The sequence below is a fragment of the Mercenaria mercenaria genome, chromosome 15 (genome assembly GCF_021730395.1).
Source record: "Mercenaria mercenaria strain notata chromosome 15, MADL_Memer_1, whole genome shotgun sequence".
NCBI classification, from domain to species: Eukaryota; Metazoa; Mollusca; class Bivalvia; order Venerida; family Veneridae; genus Mercenaria; species Mercenaria mercenaria.
This window is the reverse complement of record NC_069375.1, coordinates 58538655-58555956: the sequence shown is the minus strand read 5'-3', so window position 1 is coordinate 58555956 and position 17302 is coordinate 58538655. Positions and strand designations below refer to the sequence as shown.

Here is a 17302-nt window from a genome sequence, read left to right as displayed (position 1 = left end):
CCGCGGGTGAAACTATCACACTAAATAAATCACATTGTGTCTATCTCATTTGTTCAGATAATGGTTAAGGAGGATCTATACCTTGTTGCCAGGGAAACTTTAAAGTAGTTGAACCGTAGAAATGTACCGTATTTTTATGCCTCCGAAGGGAGGCATATAGTTTTTGAACCGTCTGTCTGTCTGTCGGTCTGTCGGTCTGTCAGTCTGTCGGTCTGTCCGCAATTTTCGTGTCCGGTCCATATCTTTGTCATCGATGGATGGATTTTCAAATAACTTAGCATGAATGTGTACCACAGTAAGACGACGTGCAGTGCGCAAGACCCAGGTCCGTAGCTCAAAGGTCAAGGTCACACTTAGACGTTAAAGGATAGTGCATTGATGGGCGTGTCCGGTCCATATCTTTGTCATCGATGGGTAGATTTTCAAATAACTTGGCATGAATGTGTACCACAGTAAGACGACGTGCAGTGTGCAAGACCCAGGTCCGTAGCTCAAAGGTCAAGGTCACACTTAGACGTTAAAGGATAGTGCATTGATGGGCGTGTCCGGTCCATATCTTTGTCATCGATGGATGGATTTTCAAATAACTTGGCATAAATGTGTTCCACAGTAAGACGACTTGTCATGCGCAAGACCCAGGTTCGTAGCTCAAAGGTCAAGGTCACACTTAGATGTTAAAGGATAGTGCATTGATGGGTGTGTCCGGTCCATATCTTTGTCATCGATGGATGGATTTTCAAATAACTTGGCATGAATGTGTACCACAGTAAGACGACGTGTCACACGCAAGACCCAGGTCCGTAGCTCAAAGGTCAAGGTCACACTTAGACGTTAAAGATCATTTTTCATGATAGTGCATTGATGGGCATGTCCGGTCCATATATTTCTCATTCATGCATGGATTTTAAAATAACTATGCATGAATGTGTGACACAGTAAGACGATGTGTCTCGCGCAAGACCCAGCTCCGTAGGTCAAAGGTCCTAAACTCAAACATCGGCCATAATTATTCATTTAAAGTGCCATCGGGGGCATGTGTCATCCTACGGAGACAGCTCTTGTTCATAATTTTATTCTTTGCTGCTACAATCTCAAGTTTGTTTATTTCTGTCTGTCCTTTCAAGTACAAATTTTATTTAGGTTTGAAATACATTACCGTCCAAAGGTATTTCATAATTAAAGAAGAAGGAAAATATAGATAGATATTTAACACTTATCAGTGTACCCCTGCTTTACTGTTATCCGTAGAAGACTGTGCAGATGATAATTTTACTAGAATGCGCGGAAGCTTTGTAGTATAAGGTTAAAATATTCCCATGGCAACACAATTTTCTCTCACTTTTACACAACTATGGGATATTTTGACGGCTTTAGTGCCATTCTGTTAATTACAAACTTGGAATATTATGGTAATATTACAAGCAGAATACCAAACACTTTGCATGTTTCCTTATTTATCTTAGCGTTTAAAGTAACCATGACAACAGAGATGTTTATTCCAAAGCAGTTTAAGAAAGAAAGGTTAACAGCAAAATGATTTAAATGACAATGTATTATTGTTTGAAAAAGCTTCTGTCATGAAAATGCGGGAAACTACCTCCTTCTGAGATTTATTTGCACATTTTAACATATACAGTGTAAGGTGTACTGTTTCACCAAAAAGAATGTGTTAGTGAGTAATTTATACTGTTAAAATAAGCGATATGTATTTGTTTACTCTATCCTAATAAAGTTTGAATAAATTTAGTATAAGGACTTGGAGACATTTCATATCAGCCGTATGGTATTGCAAGTTGATCATTTAATTTAGAAGATTAGTGAGTAGTATATAAAAATTAGTGGGTTTAAAACTTAATGAAAATGTATCGCTCCTCACCCCTGAAGCACACAGTAGCAAAAAGTCTTAAACACGGATGAACTCCATGAGCATTGATAACAAGAAATATTTACAACACTTAACAATAACAAAGTAAATCATTTAAACATAGTGCTTCTAAATAAGATCAGTTGGCATAAACGATATGCATTCATTCACATTACCAAAAAGTGTAACAGTATTGTTGTAAAACAGAAATTTCCAGTCACATTTCCAAAATCATAAATTGTAGGAATTCTTACCGAAAATATGATTATGAATTTAAAAATATAGTGTGACAGAAGTTATTTTTAACATATTTGTCATCTGCCTTTGAAACTTGAGTAGTTTTTTTAACAAATTTACGAGTTTCTTGTTTGTTCATATACTTCTTTATCTAACTATCGGACACACATTTCCAAATACCAAGAGTGTATGATTCAAAATAGTTCAGCACTTCTGCTGTTTGGAAATAGTGTGCACTGATTGACATTTTCATTGTATGTAAAAAGTACGGTATGTTCTGTGCACATTTCACTTTCATTGTTCCGATAATTATGGCTGAGGCATGACTGTTATTGTACTTTATATCCTTATTGCTATGAACAATGCACTGTCACAGCTGTTCAATGAAAACCAGGAACTGATGGTTTTATTACTGAATTAACTCTTAAAAGGTGTTATGTTTGGGGCATTTCTATTTCTATTTTACCAAACACAGGGTTTCATGTAGAGAACAACTTCACAAGAAAAATTGACAATTTCTTCATATGTAACGACGGTCTGATCATTCCTCAACATTTTGCATGCAACGGAAAATTTGATTGTTTGGATCAGTCAGACGAAACAGACTGTTTACATGTATATACAAGTAAGTGAAATTTATTTGTGAATACCATATTAAAAATAACTTGACGTCTTTTTCAATCCTTCTTTGTTCTACAAAAATATTTCCAAGCTGAACGTTGTACTGTATAGCCGATTATATTTGCGGAGATTTAATTTTTGCTTTATTCGCGGCCAACATTGACAGCGCGAAATCTAAACACCGCGATAAATTGTTACTGAGAACATATACACCAAGGGACGGCCAGTAACAGGGTGGTCTTGTGTTTATAGTCTAGACCCTTTATCAGGAAATGCTTCAATCCTATAAATATAGAAATTATGCACATGAGAAATGAAGGTGTGAAAAATTATTGTTATATAGCGATTATTTACAAATGTTTGATAATTGCAATTGCCTTACAATGATCAAACAATTTCGCTGGATTCAGCAAAATTATTAAAGGCGACCTTTTAATACCGCACTTCCCTTTATGTAGCCATTTTCTTATCACATCCGAAATTTTCAAAGACAAGAATACGCGTAACACCAAGAAAACAAGAACTAAATGTGACAAAAGGTATCAGCACAAACATTTTCATAAAGAAAAACGAAAATTGTATGTATACAATTTGTCATGTGTATTGAATCAGTAAAATGATAAGCTTGCAGACGCGTTGATATCCTTTTATATCTATTCATTTTCATTGAATTAAATTAAATACAAACACGGGGTGTGTATGAGTAGGTACTTACCATGTGTTTCGATACTTGATTTAATATTAGAAAAACAGTTGCGAGATTATTTCAATGCATGACAGAACTAAATTTCGCACAAGCGTTGAATTATTACTCGACTATTTTACACTATATGTGTCTCTATTCAGACGACAACGACAGACTTATCTGCGTGTTTGTTATTATTTACATGTCTAGGAAGAGTTGCCTGCCTTTTTGTGTTTACAACTAAGGTTTATAATTCGCGGTCGAAGTAGTTTCCGCGAAATCAAGACACCGTGAGTTAAAAACTTAAACAAGAGGGTCATGATGGCCCTATATCGCTCACCTGTTATCATTGCACTTGAGGACAAGGAGGTCCTCAGAAAAAATATCTAAGTCCAAAGGACAGTAACAATAAGGGGAAGAAATTTAACCAAAAAAAGAAAAAAAATTCTTACAAGGTACAGATATGTCAAAATACACCTAAAAATTGGAGGTACCATTCATGTTGTATAACAGAAAAGTAGTCTCAGTTTTTTCCTACGGCCAATAATAAAAAAGTTACTAAAAACAAGCTATTTATAGTAACGTAATAGTAATTTAAATAAAAAATTATTGCAAGTGAACAAAGAAGGATCTGCCAAATAAATCTGTTGACATAAATGAAATTTCAAATCAGTATCTTCATTAGTTACGGAAATATACCCATTTTTATTTGAAATAAAGGGAGATAATTTGACATAAATCAGTCCATAGTTATCTACCCTGATTGGCTCAGTCCAACTAATGACAATAATGAAATTTCAAATAAGTCCTATAAGTACTTACTGATATAAATCCATTTTGATTACAATCAGGGGAGGTAATCAGATATAAAATAACTCTGAACCTACGCTTGTATCTGATTTGTCATGGAATCCAAGAATTATTGTTGTTGAAGTTATTTTGGAAGTTTGTATCAAATAAAACCATAAATGAAGTCTCTATATGGCTGCAAAAGCCAAAATAGCCAATTTTGGACTTTTAAAGGGCCATAACTCTGGAACCCATGATGAAATCTGGCCAGTTCAAGAAAGGAACCTAGATCTTGTAGTGATACAAGTTGTGTGCAAGTTTGGTTAAAGTCAAATCATAAATGAAGCTGCTATTGTGCAGACAAGTTCAAAATAGCTAATTTTGGCCCTTTCAGGGGCCATAACTCTGGAACCCATTACGGGATCTGGCCGGTTCAACTAAGGAATCAAGATCTTATGGTGACACAAGTTTTGTGCAAGTTTGATTAAATTCAAATCATAAATGAATCTGCTATTGTGCAGACAAGTTAAAAAAATAGCTAATTCTGGCCCTTTCAGGGGCCATAACTCTGGAACACATAATGTAATCTGGCCAGTTCAAGAAAGGAACCAAGATCTTATGGTGATACAAGTTGTGTGCCAGTTGGTAAAAATAAAATCCTAAATAAAACACTGCTATTGTGCAGACAAGGTCAAAATAGCTCATTTTGGCCCTTTCAGGGGCCATAACTCTGGAACCCATAGTGGGATCTGGCCAGTTCAAAAAAGGAACCGAGATCTTATGGTGATACAAGTTGTGTGCAAGTTTAGTTAAAATAAAATTATAAATGAAACCACTATCGTGCAGACAAGAAATCGTTGACGGACGCACGGACGGACGGACTGACGACGGACGAAGGGTGATCACAAAAGCTCACCTTGTCACTATGTGACAGGTGAGCTTAAAGGCGAACATTTGGCACCGTGAAAATTCATTATTGACGATAGAAAATACTCTTCTTTATTCCTTCAAGTGTAAAATAACTGATAATTTGCTGATGGCATATACACACCAGTGCTTTGTTTAAAACATTGGTCAGATACTGTAATAAACAGCCACCAGGATATCTTTGCAAAACCATGATTTTGGCAAACTTCACTACCATTTCTAAGTGACTTAGAAACTTCTGTTTCAGCTTGGATGGTAGTTTAGGCGCCAATGAGCAATAAATGATATAGTTTCGCATTATTTTTAATTTTCTTATGTACAAAAAAGTTGATTAAAAAAATTTGTCCAATTGGATTTTTCCAGTTTCCAATCGGATATATGGCGTCCGATTGGAATTTTTGAAAATCCAATCGGATTTTTTTCCCATATTTTGGCGTGCTGGATTTTTTTCCGGGCGGAAAACATTTTTTTGTTCGAAGTGTGTAAAAACAATTGGTTATTGTATATAGTGTATATTAGAACATAATTTGTATCAAAGAGCGGTCTCCTAGAACTTTTCAAAAATCCAATGGGATTTTTTTCCAACATTTTTTAATGGAAAAATATCCGCCCGGACGAATTTCCGATTGGAAAAAATTCCAGTTGGTTTTTTTTCCAATCTAAAAAATTGGAAAAAGGTCCAATTGGAGTTTTTTTTATTGAAAACGTTTTTTTTTATTATCATTACTATTGATGTTGTTTTTTGTTCGTATAACATAATCGTGGTGTGTGGCGACAAATAATAATTATATGAGGATTATCCCAGCAAATCGCGAACTTTTCTTATTATTTCGAAAGTAAGCGACGCATGAAATAATTATTTTAACATTTTAACTGTTGGTATTTCATACTCGACAGGACTCTCTCTCTATATATATATAATTGAATACCTCTCATATTATTTGAGTATTCTTTACATAATTGACTGCAGTCAGTGTTTAACGACGATATAGATTTTAATTGTGTGGGTGCATGTCGGGAAAGTTACATGAATTTAAAAGGAATTATGTGTAAAATTAAGTGTGCGCCGACTAGCGCTAACTGTATTAAAAATGTCGCTATTTTCTTGGACAACCCTCGTATTCTTTTATTTCTGTTTATTATCTTATTTTGATATTATTCTGAATGTTAATCTTATAAATTGAATTATCATCGTTCAAATTAATTTAGACGACGATGTCTATCAAACAATATATTCAACGATGTCTATAATAAATCTCCAGGTATCACGCAATCCAGTTAATTGTGTAGTGTGTCATAAGACTCTAATGTTCTCATGTCTATTCAGAAACGGAACTTGGTGTATAACAACATTAACAACAACTATAGGTGTTTGTTTTTACACTTTTATGGACAATTACGTAAACCTGTCTGTGATTTGACACTTAATTGTTAAACAAGGCCAAAAATAATTAACAATTAAAACAGAAACTCATGACGTTACGTGACAGTAACCCTGTTAAATCAATACCTTGTATCTTCAAAGTAGGTGATTTCGAGTATTTATTTTATTTAAACGACTTCAAACAGTCACTATTTGCCGTCTTATTTTTCATAAGTTGTGATTAAACTCTGGAAATTTGTAGCTTTTATGCATTTGTAATAAAATGACATGCGGAATATAACCGCTTGATTTAATTTGGAAAATATGCAGATACTAAGTTAATTATCAGGTGTTTTTTTTTTTTTTTTGTTTTTTCTTTCAAGCAGAAACGGAGTAGTACATTAAGTAAGACCTCTTCCTGTCATTTGGTATAATTATATTTTATTACTGTTGAATGTACAAATTTAGTTCCTATTTCAGTACCAAATACTGCCATCTTGAACGAATCTTGAACTAATCCCTCATCTACTGGTCTATTTAAGGAACACATTTTCAACATTTTAAATATATTTCACAGCGGTACGTGTGTTGATTAAAATTTCATGCATACTAGTACATTATATTTCGATAAAAAGTTAGACGAGGATGACTGCTGTTTATAAGCTCCGATATCTGTTGATTTAAAAGACAAATGAAAATGAGCTCTGGAGCTATAGCCGTCGAATACGCCCATTCTCTTTGTTTCAATTTATTTTCCTCCCAAGGGGATTTGATGGTCGCATGAACGACAAGAGAAAAAAATCTCACCGGTCTTTAAAACAACGAATGCTCCGTGAGCTTTAAAAAACAAGACTTTTAACCTTTACTGATTCCTATTCTGTCCTGTTAAGATTAGAAAGCAAATATTTCTTGAATTATATTTCTTCCTTCATTGTTGATAAACACAAAATTTCAAAGGTTTATCCGGATTTATATCGCGAAAATACTAGTATATTATTTGTAGCTTAGTCCAGTGAAAATCACTGTACGCCAGATAGAACAGGACAGTGCCGAGAAATCAGACTACCACCTAATCAGACTTGTCAGCGAAGTGAAATGAGGTGGTCCATGTGTAGCTGCATTCATTTTAGAAAGATAATATAAATACTAAATAATTAGATACTCAGCAACGCAATCTGCTACCGAAAGTATAAGCCTAAAACTACGATAAACTGTGTGGCAACGTTAAACGTCGCAACGCCTCTAAATGTCGCAACCACCGTTAAACTTCGCAAGGTTGACGTTAAATGTTGCAACCACTGCGAAATGTCGCAAAATCGTCGCCGCTAAATGTCGCAGCTTTAACGTTAAATGTCGCAAAAAATTGCCCACCGTTATATGTCGCAACACCAACGCTAAATGTCGCACTTTCTATTTGACACTGTGACTATCGATTCCTTGTGTATATTTACTTTTTTGAGTGAAGAAAAATTAACAGGTTTATGTAGTTTTATTTACAAATAATTATCTTAATGATAAGTGCTGTTACGTATAGCAACAAGCGGGCCTTGTTGGCCCTAGATCACTCACCTGAGTTCCACATCTTGCTTGAACAGTCACGCAAGAAAAATATTTATTATTTTGTCAGCGAAGTGAAATGAGGTGGTCCATGTGTAGCTGCAGACACAGAAATCTAACTTAAAGACACAAACACACAGCACCAAGACAATTACATGTATTTGACTATGACTCCAGGAGAGGACTGTATTCATATTTGATTCATATTAATTTATTATGTATTCCTATATCTCGAGGTGAATATTTGCAACATGCTGAAACATTAATGTCTGATGGGACCTATCACACCTAAGGCGGACGGTCAGTCAGTGTTTAAGTTTAAAAAGGGTCCATTCGCCCTTTCAGGGGCAGTATAGCATTGGACCCCTGGTATGTCGCCAGACATACAGTTGAAGATAATTTTGAAAATTTATGGTGAAGAAAATTTACCTGTACACAGTTTCCGTAAAATATCAGCCAAAAAGTCCAAATAAGTGGGTCACTATCACGACTAATGAGAGCATAAACGACAGAGATCCAAAAGGTGGTTGCAGACAATTAAGGTGAATACTATTGCATTGCTATAAAAGCTAGCTTAATAGAAAGGACGTATAAGTGCACCCTTAAACTCTACCTTCCTATCACAGATTTTTCATATCACCCTAAGTCTCCGGAATTCAATAGGTATGAAGTATATGTTGTTTTATTTACCTTTACCTACCTTCATGGTCTCCAAAGTGCGTATATTTAACATACATAGCATGATAGTTTGAATTTAAACATGATGTAGTTAGTGGCAATGCATAACGAACGTATACACACAGACTATCTTGTATCAGGAAAATTTAATACAAATATAAATTACACAACATTTCAGGCGTAAGCTTGGAAGCAAATTAAACAAGCAAATTCAGGGGTGTGTGTGGAGGGGGGGGGGGGGGGGGGAGGGGGCGGGTGCAGCGGGGCTGACCGGGTGAGGGTACAAAACATCACATGTTGATTATAAATATTGATGGGGAGGGGGTGTGACCAGGTGTGGGTACATCACTTCACATGTTTCTAAAAAATGTTCATGGAAAAGAATGAAAGAAGTTTAATGAAATTCTACCAATTGGTTGGTTTGTTATGTACAAATCTGTAGATTTTTAAACATTTAAAGGGCAATAACTCTAAGGAAAACTGACCAATTAGAAAAAAAGACAGGCATCATGGAAGTATGTATATTTATTTCAAGTTTCATGAAATTCTACCAGCTTGTTACTGAGAAATGGCTGCAGACGTGGATTTTTCATTAAATCAAGAGCAATAACTCTAAGGGAAATTGACCAATCAAAAAAAAAAAAAAAATTGACGGGCATCATTTCAGTATGTTGGTGCATGCTTATTTCAAGTTTTATGAAATTCTACCTGATAGTTACTGAGAAATGGTTGCGGACGGACATATCTGGGCATTTTTCATTAAATCAAGGGCAATAACTCTACGGTAAATTGACCAATCAAAAAGAAAAAAAACTTGACGGGCATCATCGCAGTATGTTGGTTCATGTTTATTTCAAGTTTCATGAAATTCTACCAGCTAGGTACTGAGAAATGGCTGCGGACGGACGCACGCACGCACGAACGTGACGGACGGACAACGCCATTTCAATACCCCCCTCCCGATTTCATCGGCGGGGGATAATTACTTAGAATTCTTCGAAATAGCCAAGCATCGATTGAAGCTAACATATGCCTTCACTGCTTTGGTAAATGGCTCTAAATACTAGACTACATTACAGTTCAATTAATAATAAAAATAACCCCTCTGTTTTACAACGTTTCAGCTTTTACGTCATATATAACATTACGTTACCATAGCGTTATACTAACTATAGGGCGTCAAATAAACGTTGACTATCATAAATACAGATCATTAATTCAAAGTCGATTGATTTTAAAGTTCTTCTTCTCTTGGGTTTAACGCCGTTTTCCAACAGTATTTCAGTCATGTAACGGCGAACAGTTAACCTAACCAATGTTCCTGGATTCTGTCCCAGTATACACCTCTTCTCCGCAAGTAACTGCCAACTTCCCCACATGAATCAGAGGTGAAGGACTATTGATTTCAGACACAATGTCGTTATTAAATAGTCACGGGAACATACGCCCCGCACGTGAATCAAAATGTGCTAACCTCCATTCCATATTTAAGTTTAATAAGGGTCCGACCATCCGCCCTTTCAGGCACAGTATAGCTTTTGCTATGTAGGGTATACACCCCAGATGTGCCAGTTTTCCTTTATATATTAGGCGCCACCTTACAATCTATAAGGTTAAAAATTAAGATAATATATTACAGTCTGTGTAAAATTGTTAAAACTGTTGTTTTATTTAAAACAATTTACTATTCTGAAATTATTAAATCAATCTTAAGATAAAAATTATACAGATAATGTAAATGTAATTACCTCCCTTTAATTTTACGAACTCTATTATAAACAATCTATAGACTAAAAAAACTTTAGGAAATCTATTAAATATCTATCTTCTTTTTAATAAATCTGTTCTCCGCAAGTAACTGCTAACTTCCCCACATGTATATACATATATACCCGTATTATGCATGGCCGTGTAGATACTCGTCCCAGCTTTCAACTGAGATCACGTCCAAGTACATTGGATGCCCGTGGGGGTCAGGGCGGGACATGTAAATTTACCATTTGGTCTTCTAAGTTCCTATTTTGACAATATCTAATCGGTTTTCGACAGGGTTCGAGCCCCTATTCCAAATTGATATACCTATATCATACATTTTCATGTAGGTGGGGGTCTTGGCTATTGATTGAGACCATGTTAAAGTATCTCGGAGAAGCCCTTGAGGTCAGGGCAGGTCATATACGGCTACAAGGTAGGGTTCGAAACGGCTGTTTTGACCATGTCTGGAAGGTTTTCGACCCAGTTGGGTCCATTTTGACCTAAACTTGTATCGCTTTTACACGTGGTCGACAAGGTACGGGTCCTGGCTACAGATTAAGACCATGTTCATAAAGCTGGGTGAGCCATAGGTGTCAGGGCAGTTAATACATGGAGGTACGGTATTGTAATTTATAAATACTGAATTTCAGCTGATAATGACACTATGTAAGATTTTGACCCTTGTTCGAGTCTCTACACCCCAGGTACCTATACCATATAAAAATATGTTTGTAGATGTCTTAGCTTTACATTTAAGCTACTTACAAGTCCATATAGTGCCATCAGAGTTCATGACAGGTATCAGAAATTGACCTAACTTGTTATATGCAGTAGCTGGCCCGACCCGGTGAGCCGTGAGAATTGCTCCAATGGTATCATTGGACTCAGTGAAGGTAGTGCTTGAGTTTTCAGGACTGTCTTGACTGCTCTGAACAGTTCATATATTGAGAGTATTACCGGATTTTGACCTATGACCTTGACCCCCTAGCCGACCGGGTTCGAACCTGACGTGGCCTATTTTCTCAAGGTACTGGCTTGCCAGTTACAACAAGGTATCATTTTTTAAAATCGGACCTAAGGTTATGAAAATATGACTCCTCCGACAAGGCCCATCCCTCTATTTGATATATGAAGACTGCATTTTTTCACGAAAAATGATATATTTTGAGACGGTCCTCCGACGAAACTGTCGGTGGTAAAAATACACAAACTAAATATCTGTTTAGACAATATTAAGATTTAATTTATAAAAGTTATTTCATTAAAATGTCTTGTGTTTCGAACATTCTACAATTATTTGAGGTTAATGAAAAACACGGACTTTTTCCGTACAGAAAAGTACGGAAATACAGTTTTTATCCTAGATTACATACTGACGGATGAATAAGTGTTGTCTTTTTGTCACAAATTTTCAGAGTTTGTCATTTTCTATCATAATAAGTTTTTATTTGCTGTTATTTACCCAAAGTAAATGTTTTATAAGCACTAATTAGTTTTTTTCCTTATTTTACAGCTTTTATTTTAGGCCAAAAATGGCAAAGTTCAGCAAATGTTCCCGTCGATGAAGAAAACGGTTTTTTATATTCGATTAGACAATATTTCCAACTACTAATTAAAAGAAATGGCTGTGACTAAAAACAGAGCCGGTGCGTCCGTGATATATTACAGACTCTGGTATATACCGGATTAACTAAATATGAACGAAAAATATCTTAAATGTATGAAAATTATACACTTATGCGTGCGGACATGAAAAAAAAAATTGCGCAATTTTGCCGTGCGCTCCTATTGATAATCATTCCAGGCATGCACAAAATGGCTGCATCAGCTCTGTACTGAGAAACATCGAAAAGAAATTTCAGTTTGATATCTTACTTTTAACGCTTTTATAGTAAAATATAATTGGTGAATTTTTCGAAAAAATGCGACCAAGATTAGCGCTTTACGGTCCCTATAGCTAGTCTACAGATGGTACAGACGGACAAAAATAGAAATAATTGATATTCACCAAAGCGTGTTACTTTTTAGAGCCTAAGTTGATGTAAAATATTTTTAGAAAGAAAAACAAGGTGTATTTTCGTGCATTTTTTTCCTTTTTGACATCTTGGCACCCATATTGAAGCCTGAGGCGACCCTAAGGGTCGGGTTTGAGCCTTGCACTATACCTTTATGAAATAGCTCTTGATTAGTTCTACAAATGTCTGTAGCTTTTATTACGATATCTTAATGTACCTTTGTGTAATATTTCATTGAAAATGACTGATTTTTGAAAAAAACATATATCAACAGCATTTGACCTAAATTACCTCGACATGCGACAATTCCGCGATATTTGCGCGATAGACTGTCGTGTGTCATTGCTCGTTGTCGTGTGTCGCGTTGAATGTCGTGTGTCATGGTTAAGCAATTTAAGTCGACAGTCACAATTTCACGACATTAGCGCGATATGATGTCGAGTGTCGTTGTACATTGTCGTGTGTCTCGTTGAATGTCGTGTGTCATGTTTTTAGGGTGACACACGACAATCAACGCGACACACGACATGACACACAACATTCAACACGACACAAGACACGATACTCGACAATGAACAACGGCACGCAATTTTTACTGCCACATTTTTTGTCAAAACCTAAACAGGGTGCATGTACCACGTGACTTTTTCGCTAATCTGGGGTGCCAAAAACATGGCGGATTCCTCGATAAAAGTGACATTTTCTTAAATAGCTTTTAACCGACTTGTTCAAATAAAGGGAAACATGGATGAGTGCCGTCTTACATTAAAATCCAACACTCGGCTACAAGTTTTTTGTTTCAAAGTCCGTTCGTTTTCTCTTAAAGTGCAACCGCGCAACTGAAGTGAGCAAAATTGATGATGTTAAGACGGGGGACATTTTCGTCAATTCAATAAATTAACCTTTTAAAAGACCGAAAAAGACTACTTTGCGACACATATATTTGTATGAATATTCTCGCGACATATACACCTTAAGAAATTACAAAATAAGAGCCTTACATAGCTTCCGGGGCCAGATTTATGAAATTGCTAAGTAGGGGTCCGGTTTTGTTAATGCTAAGACGGGGGCATGATTCAACGATTTGGTAATGGAAGTCTTTGGTATTTCATTTACCCGCTTTGTTAAAGTTTTTCCATATTGATACTGCTCATTATAGAATAATCCCGTTATATGTATGTTAAAATTAAAATAGTCATGACAAATGAAAGCTTTCTACCGACTTTAAACTGCATATTTTACCTAAAGTGAAATGCTTAATTTGACTGATTTAATGAAAAATGCGCCAACTTTCACTCTGTGGTGTCGGCCCGGTACAATTTCTCCTTCTTTGCTGTATAGTAAAACAAACACTTTTGGAAATGGATTCAGCGGCGAATTTCACAACAAAAAGTTTACAGCATTGAGAGCTCTGTATTTCTGATCGTATTCAATAAATCATAAAGAAACACTATCATCAACATTGAACTTCTTTGCTACATATCAAAGTACTCAGTCACTCTTTATGATTTCCAACCCACATCTGTCATGGCCGCCAGTCTGGAATAGCTTTCCGCACAGAAATGTAGTCCTGAAAAAAACACACGAACAAAACAACTGTTAAAGACATCAGAATTGACACAAAATGTTTAACAAGTCAAAGTAGAGATGGCTTCAAGTTGGGAACTTCAAATTTCAAAGAACTGCTTCCAAGGATACAACGACCCGGAAGTACTTCAATACCTGGGTGACTCTAGATGAAACAGGTCTCTAATTATTAAGAATGTGAACCGTTCTTGCTTTTGCTTTGCTTCTGAAAATGGTTTAGAATCTGCACAGCAATGTTAATCTCAAAATTTGTCTTTTTAGATCTTGTGTGCTATTTTTACGGCTTTTATTGGAATATATATCTAATCTGCAGTTTGAAATGAAATAAATTATCATACTGAAGTCTTAATAATGTTATTTAGATACATGTATTGAATTATCAGAGTATGTGCCGGTAATTTCTTCACATGTGTTGTGAACTCATAGTAAATGTTCGAAGGTTAAAGTTTAAAGAATTTTTTTAAACCATTGGATTACCACAGAAGAAAACATAATTCAGAGCCAATATTTATCATAAAACACATTGCAAGTTTAATAGACGCAGTGATCATTTTGATACTTAATCATACTATAAAGAGGTCAAGTTCTAAGATCTCTCTCACAGACGACCGTGATTCGAAGCCCGAAACCGACCATGTCTCTTATGAAAGAAAGTGGACATTTTCTTTAAGAAGATTTGAATATGGTGCCGGTTCTTCCCAGGAACGATGGTTTGATAAACTGACCACAATACAACTGGCATTAAATTTCATAAAATGAATAAAGACTAATAAGTTGAAGGTAAAATCATTTATGAATGCATGCAAAAACGTTGACACTATCTAGTTTCTAAGTAGTTGTTGCAAAGCTAATAGCACTGAAAAAGAATTAAAGCCAATTTCAGTCCCTTTCGATCTACAAAAAAGATGAGAATCGGTTTCAAGCATATACATCGCAGACCGATTCTTCGTTCAAACGACTTGAGACATTTACAGGCTCAGTAAAATGATATTCTGTGGGCTGTGTAGGCTATTCGGTACAAAAAAAAACATATATTTTTACCAACAATATCATCGAAACAAAAACGTGCCTAGCAACAAACTAACAGTTTTGGTAACAATAATTTCAAACATTTGGTTACAATCAAGGCAGTCGAGTACAATCATTCCAGGTTGTAATGCCTCAATTCACATTTAAAAATAAAGGAACTCTTATCAACAAGAATTTTTCTTAAATGCATTTTTGTCACAGAATTTCCTTTTGAACCCATTTATTAATATACTAAATGCACTTCAGTTGAAATTAATGAAGAACAATAATTAATAAAAAAAATAAAGGGGAAAAGCGCTACCTTTCCGACCAAAAGTAAATCATAAATGACCATATTTTGAAATTCGAAATGATTTTCAAATTTACTTTGATTGAGAAGTTGGGCACCAGATCATACTAAGGGTCATTGAAATACAGGACCAAACGGTCTCCTGCAATCCACGGCAGTATCAGCTGTGAAAAATGTAAAGTAATCCAAATTATAGTCAAACCAATTTCTAGAAGTAAGAAGAGATGGACAAAATGTGCAATGCTTAAAATATGCCAATGTGAGATCGTAATATAATAATGTTATTAGTCTCACCGGAAAAGACCGCTCGCCGCAGTTACACATGTAAGGTCCAAGATTTCTGTGGCCTCTTTCGTGGCGCAGAAGGCTTTTTTTGGAATTATAATATAAGCCCTTCCACATTCCTGGCACACAAATGTCTGAAATGTAAATGCGCTTTAGTACTACAATGATAATAATAATTCATATTTTTAAACCAAAAAGGACATTCTGAACAAAATGTCTTAAAATAAAATATCTGGAAATAACATATACATTTCGATTTCTTTTGACAACTTACTATCGCTAACGTCAGATGCGCAAATGTATTTTATTCAGCCTAAAAAAATTAAGTTAACGCGGCTGAATCAGAATTCAATATAAACTGATGCTTTTTCAAAAACTTAACAGTATTCTTTACATGGTTACTATAAAATTATCTAGACATGACACTTTAATCGCGTTAGAAATGTAGTACATAAAGTGAAAGTTGATGCATTTTCAATTAAATCAGTCAAATTAAGTACTAAGTAGTTCACTTTAGGTAAAATTTTACAGTTTACAGTCGGCGAAAAGCTTTCATTTGTCATAACAATTTGAAATTTACCAGACATATAGCTAGATTTTTCTTAAAGTAAGCAGTATAAACATGGAAAAAAAACTTAAATGAAGCAGGTTAATGAAATACAAGACTTCCAATAACATATCTTTTAATCACGCCCCCGTCTTAGCATCAAGAAAAACGGACCCCTGCTTAGCAATTTGATAAATCTGGACTCGGAAGCTATTGAAGGCTCTTAATTTGTAATTTCTTGAAGTGTATACGTCAAGACAACACTCGTACAAATATCCGTGTCGCAAAATAGTCTTTTATGGCCTTTTAAAGGGTTTATCTATAGAATTTGCGAAATGTCCCCCGTCTTAACATCCTCAAATTTGTTCACTTCAGATGCGCGGTTGCACTTTTAGAGAAAACGAGCGGACTTTGAAACAAAAAACTTGCAGCCGAGTGTTGGATTTTCATATGAGACGGCACTCATCTATGTTTCTTTTTATTTGAACAAGTTGGTGAAAAGATATTTAAGAAAATGTTACCTTTATCGAGGAATCCGCCATGTTTTTGGCACCCCAGATTAGCGAAAAAGTCACGTGGTACATGCACCCTGCTAAAGTGACAATGACACAAATGTTAAAACGCTGTGTGTCGTTGTACATTGTCATCCGTCAAGTTGCAATGTCGTGCGTCGTGTTGTGTGTCGCGTTGATTGTCATGTGTCGCCCTAAATAAAATACCTCGACATGCAATAATACCGCGACACTTGCGTTGAATGTCGTGTGTCGACACGACACGCGACATTCTACGCAACACACGACATGACACTCGACAATGAACAACGACACATTTTTGCTACAATATTTTTTGCCAAAACCTAGCGCGACAATTAGACATTCAAATGTAAAAATGTCGTGTGTCGTTGCACATTGTCGTCCGTCGCGTCGCAGTGTCGTGCGTCCTGCCCTCAAAGGGCGACACATGACATTCAGTGTGGCACTAACCGGATTCCGTACCCTATATATGTACCATATATGCCACTGTCAGATTCGGGAGAAAAGCTCCTGACACCACAATTTGCATATTATTTTAATG

At 35.7% G+C, this 17302-nt stretch overlaps 1 long non-coding RNA gene across 1 annotated transcript; it reads right to left on the bottom strand.

The window, feature by feature from the left end:
- Positions 1-13884: 13884 nt before the first annotated feature.
- Positions 13885-16824, bottom strand: LOC128548845 (uncharacterized). The gene is made up of 3 exons (XR_008367251.1): positions 16750-16824; positions 15691-15815; positions 13885-14061 (listed from the first exon to the last, which is right to left on the bottom strand). It is a non-coding gene; the product is annotated as an uncharacterized LOC128548845 (long non-coding RNA).
- Positions 16825-17302: the final 478 nt, after the last annotated feature.